This window comes from Aedes aegypti, chromosome 3, assembly GCF_002204515.2.
Source record: "Aedes aegypti strain LVP_AGWG chromosome 3, AaegL5.0 Primary Assembly, whole genome shotgun sequence".
NCBI classification, from domain to species: domain Eukaryota; kingdom Metazoa; phylum Arthropoda; class Insecta; order Diptera; family Culicidae; genus Aedes; species Aedes aegypti.
The window spans coordinates 307,597,586-307,617,020 of NC_035109.1; the positions used below are offsets into that span (position 1 = coordinate 307,597,586).

General features: G+C 35.9%; 1 protein-coding gene across 2 annotated transcripts in view; it reads left to right on the forward strand.

Annotated features, from left to right (window-relative positions):
• Window positions 1-19,435, forward strand: part of LOC5567448 (ras-related protein Rab6) — a 92,305-nt gene that overhangs the window by 37,165 nt on the left and 35,705 nt on the right. The gene's annotated exons all lie outside the window — the stretch shown is intronic.

A 19,435-nucleotide genomic window follows, 5' to 3' on the forward strand; every position in this document is an offset into this window, starting at 1 on the left:
GCCATCACTAATTATCCCAACAAACGTTGTATTGGCAGGCATTTGGATGGTTGATGATGCTATGCAGAATTTTCACAATAAAGTACATTTTTGTAAATTTCTGGACTGGACCAGACTGGAATTTGTAAATTTCTTCAACTGCAAGTGTTCTAATGAGCACTTCCACAGTTATTGACTGAAAGCTTTCTCTGTCAATTGACCAAGTACTGTGTGTCAGTGATGCTCAATTTGCGGCCCTCGAGATCCATAAATGTGGCTAATGAAGTTTTGTCGTATAATAACAAGATTTGCGGTTTAATCCTTGAATTTTACGACAGAAATTTAGCAAATTTTTTCGAATTATATTTAAGCTGCAATTAAAAAAAACAACAAAGTTCTTTCAAATCTTTCTTTGTATGTGTTTCTTAAGAAATCTGTTCAAGATTGGCTCGTAGAGGAATTTTTGAAGCAATCCCTGAAACAAATTGAGGTATTTCTGTAGAAGTTTTCGAACGAAATTGACAGTGGATAAACTTTTAAAAGTTTTTTATGAAAGAATCCTGAGATCACCATTTGCAAAAAAATGCGTTATTTCTAGAACCTGAAAGAATAATTGATGGGACTTCTGGAGAATTTGTTTTGAGAAGTTCAGTAATAAATTTGAAAATCTTAATAAATCTGGTGAAAAATTTCTTCAAAAAAATCCAAAAAAATCGTTAGTGCGACATAAATAAAAAAAAATCTTTATAAAATACTTAGATGAATCTTTGGTATTTTTTCTTAGGGAAATAATAATATTGTTCTCTAAGAAATCCCTGAACAAATTACTCGGAAAATCTTGGAGTTTTTTCGCGGAAGAGTTTTTGAAAGAACAGTTGAACGTACTCCACTGGGAATGTTCCTTGAATTTAAATAAATTGAAAAAATAATTTTCTGTGAAAAACTACAGATAGATTTGCTGGAGAAATTCTCTGAGAAATCATGAATAACATTTTCCCAATTGAATTCATTGCAATTGCGAATGAAATTCTTGTGGAATATAACGAGGAATCCTTAAAGTAACACTTGAAACAGTCATTTATTTTTTTTGCAGGAAGTCTGGATAATTTTTGCTGCAATTTTTTCAAACAATACTGTAGAGAAACTTTAAAAAGAACTTCAAAAGCAAAGTTGAAAAAAATGCAAAGGTGAAAAATTGTGAAGGTACCTTCCAGATGAGAAGATTAAAAGAATTTATAATGCGTTCTCTGGCGGAATTATCTAAGAAATTTTTTAAGCAATTCGATAGAGATTCTAGGACAAATTTTCTGGTGAGATCAGAAAGTCTGAGAATGATTTTCCGTGGGAATCTCAGGACGAACTCAGTGAAAACTGGTCAAAAAGTTCTTGGAGAAAGCACTGAAAAGTACGAACATAATTCATGAAGAAATACCCGTAAAAATATCAGAGGAATCTTTTCAAAGCACATGATTGGATACCTGAATAGATCAAGGAAAAAACACAAAGGACATTCCCTGTGAGTTTTTTTTTTGCTAGAATTCTTGAATTTTTTTGACTTGATCACAAAAAGAATTTTTTTTGTAGCGAAAATTGAAATTTTCAAATATTAATGATGTGCCAAATATTAATGTTGTCTCATAAAATAAGAAATAAATGAAATACAACACAAATCAGGTAAAACTATAAAATTTGTGAAAATCTTGTTTATTGCGACCGACGTTACTTCCGTAAAGCAAAGATTTGCCAGCCTCGGGTTCGGGCTGCAAATCTCGTTAATAAAGATAATAATAATACTTTTGTAAAACAAGTTTTTCCTAACCCCCCCCCCCTAGGCCCTCTTCAGAACTCTTCAGAAAAAAAATCCTAGCTACGCATTACAATTCTGGTAGCAGCTCTCTTTTTAGAAACTACTGCCAATGCCATTTTCGAAAAAATCCCCAAATGAATTTCTATTTTCAATAGATGGTTTCTTTTCAAGTAAAGTGATTTCTAAAGTCTCTTATTTTTCTTTTCCTGCTGGCAGTGAATCTTAGTGTAATTTGTATTCTAAAGGCTCCAGAGAAACCTTCAGAGACTCTTAAGCGACTACTTTCGATATTTCTTCTCAGATTCCTCGAGGAAATGCTTAAGCAATTGTTTGGGTGATTTCTCCATAGATTTATGTTAGAACACTTTCTTTTACTCATCTGTGGTTCAATTTCAAAACTCCTTTAAGATTCCTTCACCAATTCTCCCAGGAATTCGTCCATAAATTCCTCTAGCGGTTTTTCAATGTTTTCTTAGAGGGAATTCTCCAAAATTTGCTCCAGGACTACTCAAATCTTCAGTAACTTTCACAGGTAGTACTCTCAAAATTTTCGCAAAGATCATCCCAGAATTTCTTCTAGAGATTTTTTCACTAACTCTCATAGTGGACTCTTTCCCATAGGAGTTCTTCCAAAAATACTTTCGAAGGTTTATTTCAAAGTCTTAGGAGAAATTCGTTTAATGGGTTTTCAGCAAATCCTATAAAAATTCCTACGCCGGTTTTTCCATTTATTCTTTCAGCTGTTACATTTCCTACTGTCCATCTCAGGAATTGCTCAGGAATTCCTCCGGGAATTATTCCAGACAATCTATTAGAAACTCTTCCTTGAAGCATTCAATAAGTTTGAATAGAATTTATGTAGCTATTTCTCCAGCATTTCATTAAGGAAATATTTCTGCAGTTCTTTCTAACATTTCTCGAGAAATTTCTTAAGAGAAATCCACACGTATTTATTGTGGAATTCATCTACTAAATCCTGCAGAATATCGTCCTGGGATTCACTTAATTATTTTTTCATTATTTTTATCTCAACGTTTTATCTATAAAATAAAATTTCCTCATAAGTCAAACAATGTTTAAATATATTTTTCATCGGATATTAGGTACTTTACTATTTTCTATAGAAATAGAATCCTGCTTTCTGAAGAATTTAAAATAGTTTCTGATAAATTCCCTTCAAATTTACCTGAAGGCATCCCAGCAAAAATCCTTCATAGTTTTCGAGCACTTGGACAATTTCTTAAAGAATTTCTGGAGGAGAAATCTTACACAGTTGAAAATAATGAAGATTACACGTCATGTAAACTTCATTCATGCGATGTAAACATGTCGTCATGTAAATTTGAGTATTGTATCATGTAGGAATGAGTTATATGTCATGTAACCACTCAGGATCCTGCTGGATTACATAACATATAATTTAAGTTTACATGACATATGATGTAAATATCCATGATATTTCATGCTCCAATTATGTGCATTATATGTCTCAGAAATTTACACGTTTCGTTCAAACTGTGTATGTAGAGCCTCCGGCGTAATCTCTAAAGGTAGCCTTAGTGAAATTTCTGGTTAAAATCATAAAGCAATCCTAAGTGATAAGTTACGAAGGAAACCTTAAGAAATATCTGGGGTATATCTGGAGAAATTATTAGTCAAATTCTTGAAGATGTCCTAAATCTTAAGATGGAAGAAATCTTAGCGTTGTTGATAGAAGAATCCTTGGATAAATTTCCGAAAGATTGGGGACTTTATTGAGAAGTTAAAAAAAACTGCAAGAATGCTGGTAGAACATTTGAGGCAGCTTCTGAGGATAGTCTTATAAAAATTTCAGATTGAAGTATAACTAATTCTTGGAGGAAGTCCTTAAGAAATCGAAAAAAAAAATCAAATGTAATGTTACAAGGAATTCAAGAAAAATTAAGGGATATTCATAATTAAGTGCTTGCATGGATTCTCTAATAAATCTTTCTTCTTCTTTCTGACGTAACGTCCCCACTGGGACAGAGCCTGCTTCTCAGCTTAGTGTCTTATGAGCACTTCCACAGTTATTAACTGAGAGCTTACTATGCCAATGACCATTTTTGCATGTGTATATCGTGTGGCAGATACGAAGATACTCTATGCCCTGGGAAGTCGAGAAAATTTCCAACCCGGAAAGATCCTCAACCGGTGGGATTCGAACCCACGACCCTCAGCTTGGTCATGCTGAATAGCTGCGCGTTTACCGCTACGACTATCTGAGCCCCTAATAAATCCTTATAAAACTCTTATATCCTGGTTCCGAATTTTTTTTTTTTCGTTATCCTGATTTCTGTCTAGTCAATTGCTGATTCGTATTTGGTCTTTTTCTGGTGCCTTTTTGATTCCTGTTTGGTCTCTAAAGTTCTAGTTTTATGTCGCTACCAGTCCTAGTGTTCGATTCCTATATCCTACTCAGAATCTTTAAAATTCCGCTAGGAATTGTTGTAAGCAATCACGGTAGTCGACACGTTTTCGCTGATATTCGGCAGCGCTTCCCTTAAACATGCACAACAGAGCGTTCAAACGGATGTCGAAAAGAAAAATGTCAATTGAATGCCACTGACCGCGATAGCTTCGCTAGGAAACATTACGGTTTTGTTTGTTTCTGTTTTGCTTTCACTGTATGTGTGTCACATTCGACATAACAGGTAAGATCAAACTATTCATGTTGTTTATGATCCGATGTCTGAATTCTATGCAAAACTTATGATTTATGCAAGTGTCATCGTGTAAGACGATATTCAATTGATACTTTTTTTGTATTTGTCGACGTTCATTCTAGAGCTCGTGCTGTGACTGCTGACCATGGTAACGAAACAAACGTCGCGCAAAGTGTCGCATGTTTACAGCACTGAATAGGGTACTAATTTTAGTACCAAAATCTTAAGTTTAGACCAGAAACACATGTCTACTCATTTTTTAAATGTTTTTCATTCGTTTGAGCCCAAAATCTCATTTTTAAGATTGTACCACACCCCTTGGTTTAAACTCAAGTTTTGAGTGTATTTTGTTTTCCGTGTCCCTTCCGACATGTCAGATAGGAACAAACTCGGAGTTAAAAAGTTGAACTCTTGTGACAAAAACGTTTGTCGACTAAATGAACGTCAAACGTGAGATTTCTTACGCGCCATACAATTTATTTTTAATTTTCATACAAAAAATCTTATCATGGGGGAGGGGGTTGAGAAACCCCGAAAATTGTCTTACGTAATTAATGGATCGCCCCTTCGATCCAGTTATAAAACACCTAAATCAAACCAAGAATTCTCAGTCGAGATCGAGTCGGGAGCTTCTAACAGACTATAGGTATTCCCAGATTTCACTAGCATTCTGCTCGAACCTTTAAAATTCTGTTAAAAATTATCAGAATTCCATTAGTATTACAAGGATCCCCAATACCCCGCTATTTAGGAATCCGCAGAAATCCCCAGCGTCTTGCTAAGAATCTCTAGATGTCACTGGAATCCTATAGACGCTTTTTAGAATCTTCAAGATCTCACTGGACATTCTCAGGAATCCATTAGGAATCCTGAGATTCCGCAGCGAAAATTATGGTTTCAGGAACATCTCAGAAACGTGCTCAAAATCTCATGGGTAATCCCTATATTCTTTTGGGATTTTCACTTTATTTTATTCATTAGTCATTCCACCAATATGCTTTGAACTGTAACTCTAGTGGAATTAAATGGTATAGTACTAAATTCGGTTTTTTCATCTACTTATAGGTATTCTACTACACAGCTCGAAGATTTATTATACTGATGCATATTTATATCAATTGTTTTGTGCGGCCTGTAGCTCCGATGAAAAGTTTTGTTTTGGCCCGCAGGAAGCTACTACTTGCAGCAAAAATTGGTCAATTCTTGACCAGATATCAAATAACTTCTGTTTCCCAGTCAGTGTCAGTGCATCTCATCATTATGCTCTTCGTCCGGAACAAACGTTACCATGAGCGTCCCACGATAATTCCAATATTCATATCCCCAAAAGAGCCATCAAGGAAATAGAAGACAAATTACCGCCGATGGAATGACTTACTTGGATTGGCATGACGAAGGCCGTCCTTGGTATGACTTTCCCGGCTGAGTTGCAGTTCTAGGATCGTCTCAAATTCTACTGCCGAACACGTAGAAAAGTATAGCTATATGAAAAAACGAAAGGATGGGTACGTACAACCAGAAATAGGTCAGCGACAGGCTCCTCTCTCATCCAATATGCATGCCAACGAATCCATAATAGAACAGCAGCTTCCAGTTGTTCCGAGACAGTTGATTCATATCGGTGTTGTTGTACTTCTTGTCTTCCTCGGTTGTTTTTACTTCCAACTTGCACGAATGATTGAATAGAGTTGTTTTCCCCGGTAAGTTTTAGCCTGAAACTGTAAACTTCATTACCTTGTAGAGGACCTTCAATGAGGTATAATTCACGGCATAAAATGACACGACGAGGAAGAAATTCCGAATTTTTCGTCATAGCTGTACCATGAAAGGTCATGATTTCTTTCGCTTTTATTTGTGAGTCAATAGTACGACGTTGTGTTTGAAAGTAAAAGCCTGAGACTGAAAAAGGGTGAGATTATGGATATGTTGTTAGTTAACTTAAATAATCGACTATATGATTGGACTTTATAGTCTTACACAGTGTATTCTGTGCTTTTTGCCTTTGACGTCTTTCAATAAATACCGATCTGAACCTTACTTTGGCAAGATTTCCGGTTTTTGTTTGAACAGAAATGTCACTTTGTTTTTAATTTTCGCTACAATTTTTGCATCTATTTGTACCTATTGCATTTGGTACATATTTCCCAAGAAAGCCCCTGTCTCCAAAAAGTGAATCCATCTAGGTTTTCTCTTATTCAAACAAATTGCCCATCAGAGACCCCGGCGTCACCGCTGACTTTTCCTCCGGTGTGGACAAGCACTATGTCTGATTAGTATCCTTTTGGGTTGTGTGGTAGCGTCTGTCTGTTTCAATCCGGTCTGCAGTCATGGCAAAAACAAATTGCTAGCATTTGCATTCGTCGATCAACGTTTGTTGTTGAGCGGGGTATCCTGTGAATTATAGTTTCGTTGTGTTTGCTTCATACATTTGTTGTGATGAATGCAGCACAGCCAGCGTTCAGACATTATTGGTCCTGTGCAGGGAGGTGTGATACTACGCCATATTCATATTCGAAATGCAGATAGATAGCTACAGTATCGGACATATAAAATGCACCAATTCCGTTTTCCCATACAAAATGGTCAACTTCAAAGGGCTATATCTAAACCGATTCTTTTGATTTTTTTCTTTAACGATCTACAAATTATCTCAATTTGGGTAACTATGGAAAAAGTTGTACGAATGCTATTAATTCAAAAGTTACAGATAGGTTGAATTTTGACATAAAAAATGCACCAAGACAAAAAGTGATGTAGCAGACAAACTACACGACGTATTATTTTGCTGTCTTCAGCGCATTTGGTCCTTATCACTCAATAAACAAATCTCGCTAAACATTACTGAAGGACCTATGTACAAATGAGAGATTTTCTCCTCTCTCGCTCTTTTTCGATTACTACAGTGCACTGGAATACTAAAGCTTTTGGGAAGTTTTTCACTATAGATCCAAAGGCAATTCCTAGAGCGGCTCAAGCAACCGGATGTCGCAGCGGCATACGCGCAGCAACTCGAGGCTGCATTACCGGAAGAGGGTGAGCTGGACGAAGCCCCTCTTGACTGCTGGAGAACAGTAAAAGCAGCCATCAACGATGCAGCTGAGAGCAACGTCGGGTACATGGGACGGAGTCGACGGAACGATTGGTTCGACGAGGAGTGCCAGGAGGTTTTGGAGGAGAAGAATGCAGCGCGGGCGGTCATGCTGCAGCAAGGGACCCGGCAGAACGTGGAACGCTATAAACGGAAACGGCAACAGCAGACCCGCCTCTTTCGGGAGAAAAAACGCCGCCTGGAGGAGACGGAGTGCGAGGAGATGGAACAGCTGTGCCGGTCTCAGGAAACGCGTAGGTTCTATCAGAAGCTCAACGCATCCCGCAACGGCTTCGTGCCGCGAGCCGAGATGTGCAGGGATAAGGATGGGAGCATTCTGACGGACGAGCGTGAGGTGATCGAAAGGTGGAAGCAGCACTTCGACGAGCACCTGAATGGTGATGAGAGCACAGGCAATGAAGGACAGGACAACGGAGGAAATGCTTTCGTCAGTACTGCGGAAGATGGAAACCAGCCAGCCCCCACTTTGAAGGAGCTAAAGGATGCCATTCACCAACTCAAGAACAATAAAGCTGCTTAAATACACTCAAATAAAGATTTAAAAAAAAAAAAAAAAAATAAAGCTGCTGATAAGGATGGTATCGGAGTTGAACCCATAAAGATAGACCCGGAGAGACTGGCCATTTATCTGCATCGGCTGATAGGCATAATCTGGGAAACAGAAAATCAACCGGAGGAGCGGAAGGAAGGAGTAATATGTCCCATCTACAAGAAAGGCGGCAAGTTATATTGTGAGAACTTCCGAGCGATCACCATCCTGAATGCGGCCTACAAAGTATTATCCCAGATCATCTTCCGTCGTCTGTCAGCTGTAGTAAACAAATTCGTGGCATGTTATCAAGCTGGTTGCGTTGACGGTCCAGGTATTTACTGTACGGCAAATCCTCCAAAAATTTCGTGAATACCAGGTCCCAACGCATTACCTTTTCATCGATTTCAAGGTGGCATACGGTAATATCAACTGCGTAGAGCTATGGAAAATCATGGACTAGAACAGCTTTCCCGGGAAGCTCACGAGACTGATAAGAGCGACGATGGAGGGTGTGCAAAATTGTGTAAAGGTTTCAGGCGAACATTCCAGTTCGTTTGGATCCCGCCAGGGACTACGACAAGGTGATGGACTTTCGTGCCTGTTGTTCAATATAGCGCTAGAAGGTGTTATGCGGAGAGCCGGGCTTAACAGCTGGGGTAGAATTTCCACGAGATCCAGTCAATTTGTACGCTTCACGGATGATATGGACACTGTCGGCAGAACATTTGAAAAGGTGGCAGACCTGTACACCCGCCTGAAACGCAAGGCAGCAAAGGTTGGATTGGAGGTGGATGCGACCAAGACAAAGTACATGCTAGCTGGTGGGGCCGAGCGCGACAGGGCTCGCCTAGGTAGCAGTGTTACGATAGACGGGGATACGTTTGAGGTGGTCGACGAGTTCGTCTACCTTGGATCCTTGCTGACGGCTGACAATAACGTTAGCCGTGAAATACGGAGGCGCATCATCAGTGGAAGTCGGGCCTACTATGGCCTTCAGAAGAAGCTGCGGTCAATAAAGATTCACGCCCGCACCAAATGTACCATGTACAAAACGCTCATAAGGCCGGTAGTCCTCTACGGGCATGAAACGTGGACGATGCTCGAGGAGGACCTGCAAGCACTTGGAGTCTTCGAACGTCGGGTGCTTAGGACGATCTTCGGCGGTGTGCAGGAGAACGGTGTGTGGCGGCGAAGGATGAACCACGAGCTCGCCCAACTCTACGGCGAACCCAGTATCCAGAAGGTGGCCAAAGCTGGAAGGATACGATGGGCAGGGCATGTTGCAAGAATGCCGGACAGCAACCCTGCAAAGATGGTGTTCGCTTCGGATCCGGTTGGTACAAGAAGGCATGGAGCGCAGCGAGCTAGGTGGGCGGATCAAGTGCGTATCGATTTGGCGAGCGTGGGGCAAAACCGAGGATGGAGAGATGCGGCCACGAACCGAGTATTGTGGCGTGAAATTGTTGAATCAGTGTTATCTGTGTAGATGTTAACTAAATAAATGAATGAATCCAAAGGCAATTACCTTCACTAGCGTTTCATACAAAAAACGCAACAGAAGAGGTAACTGTGACTCAGTTATTGATTAAAGAGAAAGTAAACAAAGAGAGCCTCTCAATGTTAGATAGGTCCTTTAGAAACGTTGCGCGAGAAATGCGCTGAAAACACCAAGATGATTCGACCCGTTGTTTTTCTGCTACATCACTTTATGTCCAGGTGCAATTTTTATGTCAAAATTCATCCTATCTGTAACTTTTGAATCAATAGTTTTCGCACAACTTTTTAAACAACAACAAACGGCGGAGATATAGCCCTCTGAAGTTGACCGTTTTGTATGGGAAAACGGCTTTGGTGCATTTTATATGTCCGATACTGTAGATATACGGAGAGGCCATAGCGTCGATTGCGGAAAATGGAAAGTTCAAACAGCGCCTGATTGCAAACGCTCATGTAAACAACACCATGTGCTTTATGGTGCGAGATGTATGATTTCGTATCGTAGATCAAAAGGATAACATGCCACATTTTTGCTTTGGTAAAAAAATGCAAACACATTGCATTTCACACTAACTGAAAGCGAGTTACGCATCAGTAATGAAGTGGAAGCTGTAACCTTTTCATTAACTAATGGTAACTGTTTTTATTATATTTCGCCTTAGAAGATACATATGATTGATAAAGAACACATTATGATTAACAAAATGTTTCACCTGGATATCCGAGCAGAATAAAATGGCTGCAGGACACCAATGCCAAACCAAGGTATTAAATCCAGATAATTTTCAATACTTGACACCTAAATAAGGTATAAATGAGTAGTGTGGTTTAAAATTCAAAACAATTTAAAAAATCAATCTCCTATATCTTTTTACCAGCTTACGATAAAAAACAGTATCCTGTGATATTTTCAGCTTTTTGAGTGGTGATTTGACGATGTAGGTTTATATGCAAATTACTATGGATGAAGTTTGAAATATATACCGAACACGTTAGAAGTGTAATGTAAGTACAAACTAATCATCGCATAGTGAAAACTCATTCTTCATAGCTCAATAAAGGAAGTTGCTGAAGAGAGCAATTCAATACGACGAATGGGAGAAGGTATATTCATGATTTTGTTTGTAATTATTTAGTGCTATATGGGAATTCAGCTCTGCAAACTTTTGAAAAAAATCTCAAACCAAATTAGTTCAAAAATTGATTTGTTTCTTCAGCAACTTTCTTTAATAGCTTTAAAAATAAGTTTTCACTGTGAAATAATAAGTTTGTTGTCACACCACAGTACTAACGTATTCGGAACATTTTCCAAAATTTTTGGACCACCTTCAAATCCCCATAGAAAAAGCTGAACATTTTTAAGTACAGTATTTTCAACATAAGGGTGCTAAAAAGAAATAAGAGGTGGGAAAAAAAATTGAAATTTTTAACTGCCCTAATGAAAGAGCTCTGCATAAGAAGTAAATACCCAAGGTAATATCTCATGCATATTCTACAAACACATAAATGATAATTGGTGCAAGTATTGTAATACCTCAATAAAACATGATGAATTGTCATATACAATACTTCAATAGTAGTTTAATGCCTTTCGAATACCTCAATTAGGTACTTTTAATTGTTTTAAACACTATTTGCCATAACATAATAATACCAAATTGAGATGTGGACTTATCTGAATAATAGCAAATTATGTTATAATACTAAAAAATGGCATGCAAGTTATTCGTTCCCTCTCGGGTAGTTCTTATAAGCATTTTTCCATAACATTCTCTAATCCCTCATAAAAACTAAGGTTACACACATTTGAAACAAATCAATATTATTTATAGTACGTATTGGTAGTTTTTCATAACAAATAGTCGATTTTGTGATTATGCTGATTTTCCCCAAATATCGTTTGCCCGAATGCCAGTTCCCCGAATAGCCCGTTTCCCCGAAAAGCTTTTGGCACTCTGTCATAACTACATACATGTCAAGGTGGTGAATGAACCTGTGATCTGATATGTAAACTTCTTAATTTGATTGGCAGCTCTTTCGAGTTTCGCCGTCTTCGGCATCTGTAGCATCATATGTTTAGTTGAGAATGTCCAAATATATCCTTCTTTCCAAGACTTTTAGTTCTTTCTTTTTCATTACTTAGTCACTGACAACTATTCTTGCTCATTTTAAAATTGCATCATATTTCGGGGAAACGAGTTATTCGGTGAAAAGGGTGATTCGGAGAACTGGCGTTCAAAGGAATGATATTCGGGGAAACGTTATTTGGAGAAAAGTAACACAACATTACGTCTGCATATTAGCTTCAATCGATACAATGATCTGAATTCTGAAACGGTGGTTGGAAATTACTTGAAATTTTCTCAGTAAAAAATGCACGTTAGAAAAAACTTTAGAGTACTTATAAATGTTCTAAGTCGCAACATTTTGTATTTGAAGTATATTTTAACAGATAAAATACAAACAGGGTTATAAGGCATTGCTGTAAAATTGTTTTACTCAGAAATCAAAATGGGGAATCCGAACAAAGTGCATTCCAAGTTGTTTGCAAGCTATTTTTATTTGTTTAGGTCAATCTTTGACATTGAGATTCAAACCTCTCAGCTTTTACTATTTTGTTCGAGACACGGCCAATGATAACTCCTGAGCGGTTCCACAGAAAATGACGACTTTTTTCCCAAATTTCATTTTTATATTTTTTGATTTGGATGAAATTTTGCACATGCTTTCTTTATGCCCAAAAATGCCTTTTTGCATCATCGGCTCGCCATTTTGACTCTAGCCTTACTTTTGAGAAGGGCTTAAGAAAAAAATCCTTAATAATTTTCAAAAAATTATAACTTAGAAACGGTTTGTCCGATCAGTTTGGTGTCTTCCGCAATGTTTTAGTTTATTGTTGGGACTATCTGGAAAAAAATATACACTGTAAAAAAAAATGTTGTAATTTTTTATATATAGAAAATAAAACTTAAAAATCAATTTTCTCAAAAATCGTATATTTGATTTTTTTTTTATATGTTAAAGTAGACAAAAAATGAAGTCTTTTGCACAGTAGGTCAAGATGGAGAAATCATGGACAAAAAAGTTATGGTTTTTTTGAAAAAAGGTGAATTTTTGAAAATGGTCATAATAAACTTTTTAAATATTTTTAAACTCGATTTAATGAAAGTACGCAAAATTTACAACAAAAAAGGTATACGGAAAAATCAGGCTAACTTTTACCGTTTTAAAGATAGAGCGATTTTAATACAAAATTATGATATAATTTTCAATTTTCGGTCATTATAATATAACTTAGAAACGGTTTGTCCGATCAGTTTGGAGTCTTCCGCAATGTTTTAGGTTATTGTTGGGACTACCTGGAAAAAAATATACACTGTAAAAAAATGTTGTATTTTTTTAAATATCGAAAATAAAGCTTAAAAATCAATTTTCTCAAAAATCGTATTTTTGATTTTTTTTTTTATATATGTTAAAGTAGACAAAAAATGAAGTCTTTTGCACAGTGGGTCAAGATGGAGAAATCATGGACAAAAAAGTTATGATTTTTTAAAAAAAGGTTGATTTTTCAATATGGTCTAAATAAACTTTTTGAATGCTTTCCGACTCGATTTTATGAAAGTACGCAAAATTTTCAACAAAAAAGGTATATGAGAAAATTTTGCTAATTGCTACCGAAACATTTGAAAAGTTTATCATGACCATTTTCAACAAATACATACATACGAAAAGGATGAAAAGGTAGTTCTATCGAAAAATATTCTTATTTAATACACCACGTAAAATTGGCTTCAAAAAAATAAATTATTTCTCTCATAAAGCTCAATATTTGGAATGAGGTAGGTGAGTAATTTTCGCTGAAACCCTCCCACTATTTACACTTGGTCTTTCAAAATGTTCAAATTTATGCTGATTCGAAAGCTCCTTTCGAGTAAGTAAAGAAACTGCATTCGGTTGGTCAAATTGATGGACCCCTTGTTAGTTATAATTAAAACAGTTTTTGAGAACGTCTCAATTTTTGACAATTTTTGGCTTACTCAAACTGCCATAACTAAGAAATGTCTTCAACAACCCCTTCACTATAACATGGTTTTGAATAGAGAAAAAAAAAATGCATTTGCAAAAATAAAAATATTTAGCGGTTATATTGAACTTGGCCGTCATTTTGGATTTTATCGGAAAAACTTAATATTGATGGTGGTTGGGGAGTGTTTGGGGTAGGTGGTCAAAAATGTAAAAAAAATACAATATTTTCGCGCGCAGATCTAATGTAAACCCGATTTTGTCACTAAAATGGAAAAAAAAAACAACTAGAAAAATTCAAAAACTAACTTGCAACAGCAAACTCAAACTGAATGGCTCGATATTTCTGGCCGGATGTCATCAGAATCATAAAAAAGCGAAATACGACATTTATTTGTACCAGTGGCGATTCCCTAATCTCAAATCTACCTGTTCCATGAATATAAATTCTTGAATTTCAGCAACAAATTGGCATGTAATGAGTAGAGATTTGTTAGAAAGGACGATATCAATAATTAAATTTTTGATTTATAACCTAAATATGCCGAAACAGTCATTTTTTGAGCCGTAGAACAGGTAAAAAGTGAGGTTACGAGACGCCACTGATTTGTACCTTAACGTTGAAACTTGTGTGCCCCAATCAGTTAATTATTACGCGTTTGGTTCAAAATATTAGAAAACTTGCTAGTAAGGACTGTTCATTTTATAAAGTGGACACATTGTTTATGCTATATCTTTTTTATTTATTGATGAAATCGTAAACGGTTTTCTGTGTATCGTTCAACTATTATTCTACAATGTTATGAAAATACAGAAACTTACAAAATGCTTTCTGTTGAAGAACTAAATAGTTTTTGCAAAAACTCCTAAGAAAAACTGTTCGTCAAGTTTAAGCATTATTATTCGCATGAAAAAAATCCTAAATTTAATGAACAAATTGTATGTTGGTATCCTTTACTATTCAACTTAAGGTAGAGCTTTTAAAAACATCAATAATATTCCATCAGTTCCTGACGCTGACTCACTTTAGTGATCTATTCCTTATGGTCAAATTTGCTGATACACCATCTTTTTACTACCAGCAAAAAAGTAAAGTAACAAGCGTGTTCAAAACTGGTTTAGATTACTAAAGAAACTATATATGTATAAAAAAAAGCAAAATCTTGAGTTTTAACCGCATTCTTGGGTACCAAATTTACTCTTTATGGTCGTTTTATTGAAAAATCCCATACTTTTAAAATTATATACGCATGTTTATCGATCTAGAGCAAACTGTAAGCGTTTTTCTCAAAATATTTTGATAGCTAGTCTCAGAATAACACATTCTGAAAATAATACATGCAAAATAAATTTGATTTAATTCAAGCAGTGTTCCCAATCTTGATGATTGTCATTGTGCTTTGAGTGGTCTTCTGAAAATAAATTATTTGTTTTTCTATTGTGCTTAAAATATGACGTGGGGACTAAATCAGCAACTCTATGAAGGCGTGAGTTATTTTTATTATAAATACTATATTATTACTTCCGTCTGGACGTACTTTCAACCTTAAAATTCTACTCATATCAGTTCCATTTAAATTTAAGATATTTTTCTTTAAAAAAAATTGATAGAAAATGATTTTATGATATCTGCAAAATTGCTTCTCCAAAAATAACTTGATATTTTTTTAGCAAGCTTCTAATTGTTGATGCTTTCTAAGTACAACCATTTTTTGAAAATAAAAAATATAAATTGTCGAATTTTCCTGCCGATTTTTAGTAATCCTTGATTTTGATAACCTCCAAAAATCGACCGTTCTAAACGTTGTGCCTTATTAGTGTGAAATCATATTATTTTGGTAACTTTTTTATTACCACAGCATTGTACAATATTAGTCGAACGATGTACAGAAATTCGATTTCGATTTCATTGATAAATTAAAAAGATATTGCATGTCCAAAGTGTCCACTTTATAAAATGAACAGTCCTTATGACGTTATCGTTTTCCACAGCCACAGGCCGAAAATTGAAATGGTTTGATAATAACGTATGAGCAATAGACAGTAATGTGTTTGAATGAACTATCATTTGATAATTGCACACAGATAAATCTATATAAATAAAAATGGAGTGGTGTTTGTATGTCACGAAATAACATGAGAGCGGATCAACGGATTGAGGTAAGTTTTTCACTGTTGCATTCGACAAGGGATGCGATGCACAGTGGTACCGCCCATAGGTCATGAATTAAAAAAAACAAAATGTCTTGTTTGTCACTCTTTTACCTTTTCATGGATTAATTATGATCACACGATTGTAAAAACATAAACATTAATGCCGTTCCTGTATAATATTCATAGTAGGGCTATGAATGATGAAGTGTATTTTGCATGTGTTAAAAATACGTTGAAAATTGAGCGATTTCAGCACTTTGTTTATTGTCTTCGCAAACCAAAATCAATTGATTTATCAATCAGTTTAGATTACAGAACCTTATTACAGATGTATATCTATCACTTCCAATACATTTTAGAGAGTTATGTGACACCTAGGAGTCAGTATTGATGTGCGTAATGAGGATAGAAATATACTCACTTGGTAACTACATCACTTTTTTTGAAGTTCGTTTTTGAACATGTTCTTAATCACATTTAATCAAACTTCTACCATCACATGATAATATTTTAGTAGTAAAATGAACCTGTGAAGGTTCTAGCTGCAAATATTTGCAAATAAGTTAGCAGCGTGCCTTCAAAATTGTTAGTTTTTACCAATAAAGGCAATGATAAAAATATTCATAGAATTTATTACATACCAGTATAATTGTAGCTAACTGGAATGAATGCACAAAATAATAAAATTTTCACTACTAATACTTCAATTCAATATGAATACACTTGCAATATTGTGTATTGATTTAATGAGCAGTTTTAGTCACGGCGCTTAGACAATAAAACCCTAATATATTAGTAATGGTATAACAGCCATTCTAATATATATATATATATATATAACATGACTTTCCAAAGTGTGGGAGGAACAACTTGAACGTGTTATTTATTTTGTGCATCAAAACAAGACCTTCAACGAAATTCCAGTAACTATAGATCCAGCGCTTGAAAATAAAATTGTGAGAATAAAAAATATATTAAGAAGCAACAATATATAAACAAAATATTACTTAATTATTTCATAGTTATAAGTATTTGAAACATAAGGTTAATTACATTAGGTGACATGTTCGTTATTTGGTTTTGGTAGAGTTTTGATGTGAAATTGGCTTAATCAAATGATAAATATTTCAAGTATGTATTTGGTATATACATCTCCGGCATTTAGAAAAGTGTTCAATAGCTTTTTATATCCACATACTAAAAAGTAGGCTTTTGAGCATGTGAAGCATTTCTTAGCAGGGAATCTTCTTGAGTTTGAAAAAAAAATAATCCTGATATATTGCTTTTATTGTTTAGATTTCATGGTTCTTTTCAAGATATTAAATACTTTAGTTAATTTTGGACACGGAAGGAGAGATAATTGCAAAGTCGATTTTATGCACATATAATCATTCATGTAACAGAGCCCTCGCATTATGATCTCCGCATACTAATAAGAATTTTTGAAGTGATATGAATTATGACATCGACCTAGACGGAGTTTAAACAGTCAAAAATAATTATTTTGGCAATTTCTGGTGGTATTTGCCACCAGATATTGAGTAAAATGATTTATGATCGCTTCGTAGAACAAATGGAACCACTGTGCGATGTGCTCGTGCAAGGAAAAAGTTTGGGAAAGTCTCCGGAATAATCGGGAAAACGGGAGAAGACTCAGGTGTAATTTTGTATGGGGGATTACATGACGTTTTGCAACAGCCTACTTGATGGCAAGACGAAGTTTGCCGGGACCACTAGTTGTAAATATAATTAATCAAAGGAATTAGTAACACCGCGAAAAAAAAAACATATTCACGGGTACTGGAGATCAAATTAAGTACCTTCCTAACCTTGAAACTATTAGAAACTTCGCTGGTTCGTATTCTTTTGGATTTATGTAGTAAATTAGTAAAACATGTTGGTAAATTTGCAGGCACGTTAACTAAAATCGTTGAAACATCTTAAAACTTGACATTCCTTGATTTTTTTAGAATTCGTCAATAGATTTATTAAGCAACTCAATATAAAGCAAATCGTGGTACTGTGATGTCTGGGATAAAAAATGGTTACGCTGTGTTGGGATAGCAACTCTCTTTCAGGGCTTTTTGTTAGTATATTTTTTTTTGCAAATATAAGCACACGAAAACTAATTTATGTAGTAAACTATGTAGGACATAAATAAGTATTCGAGATAGTAAACTTGTTCGCAAGTTAAGGGGACACGGGAGACCGTGTTATTTTCCCTATCTTTCGTCTCACTCTTACAATTATCATCAAAACTTTGTGGAAGCAAATCTCGAGTTTTAGTGAACCGATGAAGCTGAAAATGTATCGAGTTGTGCACTACGTATATAGAATCATAGTGATACATTTTTCGCATCAATATATGGAGTGATTCTTGAGATTTGCTTCTTGAAATGGATAGGGTGATTATGATGACGTCCCGTGCGGCCTTAACTAAAATCGATGTATAGGTTCCATGATATGTTTGAAATCGGCAATATATTCAGCAACCTAATATAAAGCAAATAACGTTATTTTGATGCTTAGGTCAATAAACTGCCATGTAAGTATACCGATTTCCGTTCAGGGCTTTTTATTAGTATAATAATTTCTCAAAAATAGGTAGGGGAAATGTACCAATAGTGAAGCTACCTTCAATAAGGGAGTGTTTACCATACAACAAATTTCTTCAGCTGAAATCAGAAAAAATGTTTGCTGAATTTTACCAAGCTGTTTTTTTAGCAATTGTTTAGTAAAATTTCAGTTGTTTGCTAAATTTGCAACAAATTATGCTGACCACGAGCTACGTTTTGGCGAAATACAGCAAAATTTAGCAAATGTCTATTTCTGAAATTTCGAACAATCCCACAAAGTTCTTAATAGTCGATGCATTCTATTTTTTCCAAAAGCATTCAACTTCTCGTCAACAGCCTCACGCTAGCAAGAATCGGTACAACGATTTATTGTGTCGCGCCGAACTCACTTCCAACCCCAACCACCCAAACATTCATCGCCGCAATCGTAACGGAACTCAATTGCTACTAAGCGCCCTCTTTGCCCCTCGCTTTCAGTGGGGAACCCGCTTAGGTCGCATGGGTCGTTAAAAAATAATGTGTACGGAGACATCCCGACGCCATACATTAGCCGACAAGCGTGGTCCCATTTCGCCGCTGTAAATTTGCTTCGTTTGTTTTGTCGTCCCTTGCGTCCACAGTTGCGATGTTGTAGCACTTGTTTGTTTGGATTGAAGGTTGTATCCTCCACCCAACGAAGGACTAATGGGAGCCACTTGTAAACATTGGATTTGTGACTGATTTTGCAGATGAATTCGATGTGATGTTTGTCGAAGCGTTTCGTTTCTGGTGAATGTTATTTTTTGACAATCCAGTTCAATAATTTCTGCAATTCAAACATGTTTGTGTCTAAACTAGGGGCCGTGCATTGGGAAGCCCTACTCTCAACCTTCGCCAATTTTTGAGAAAGGTTTCACCCATAAATGTCAACGGGGGTGCAACATTACTCTTCATTTCTAATGTGCCAACAAATGTACCCAAAAGGTGACGAGAGCAATTCCACAAACAGTTTAGTATATGGAGCTGTGTTCAATATTTTATTCGCCATGAATTTACACGTGTCCGTAACCAACAGAGACGGATCTGTACGTGTGA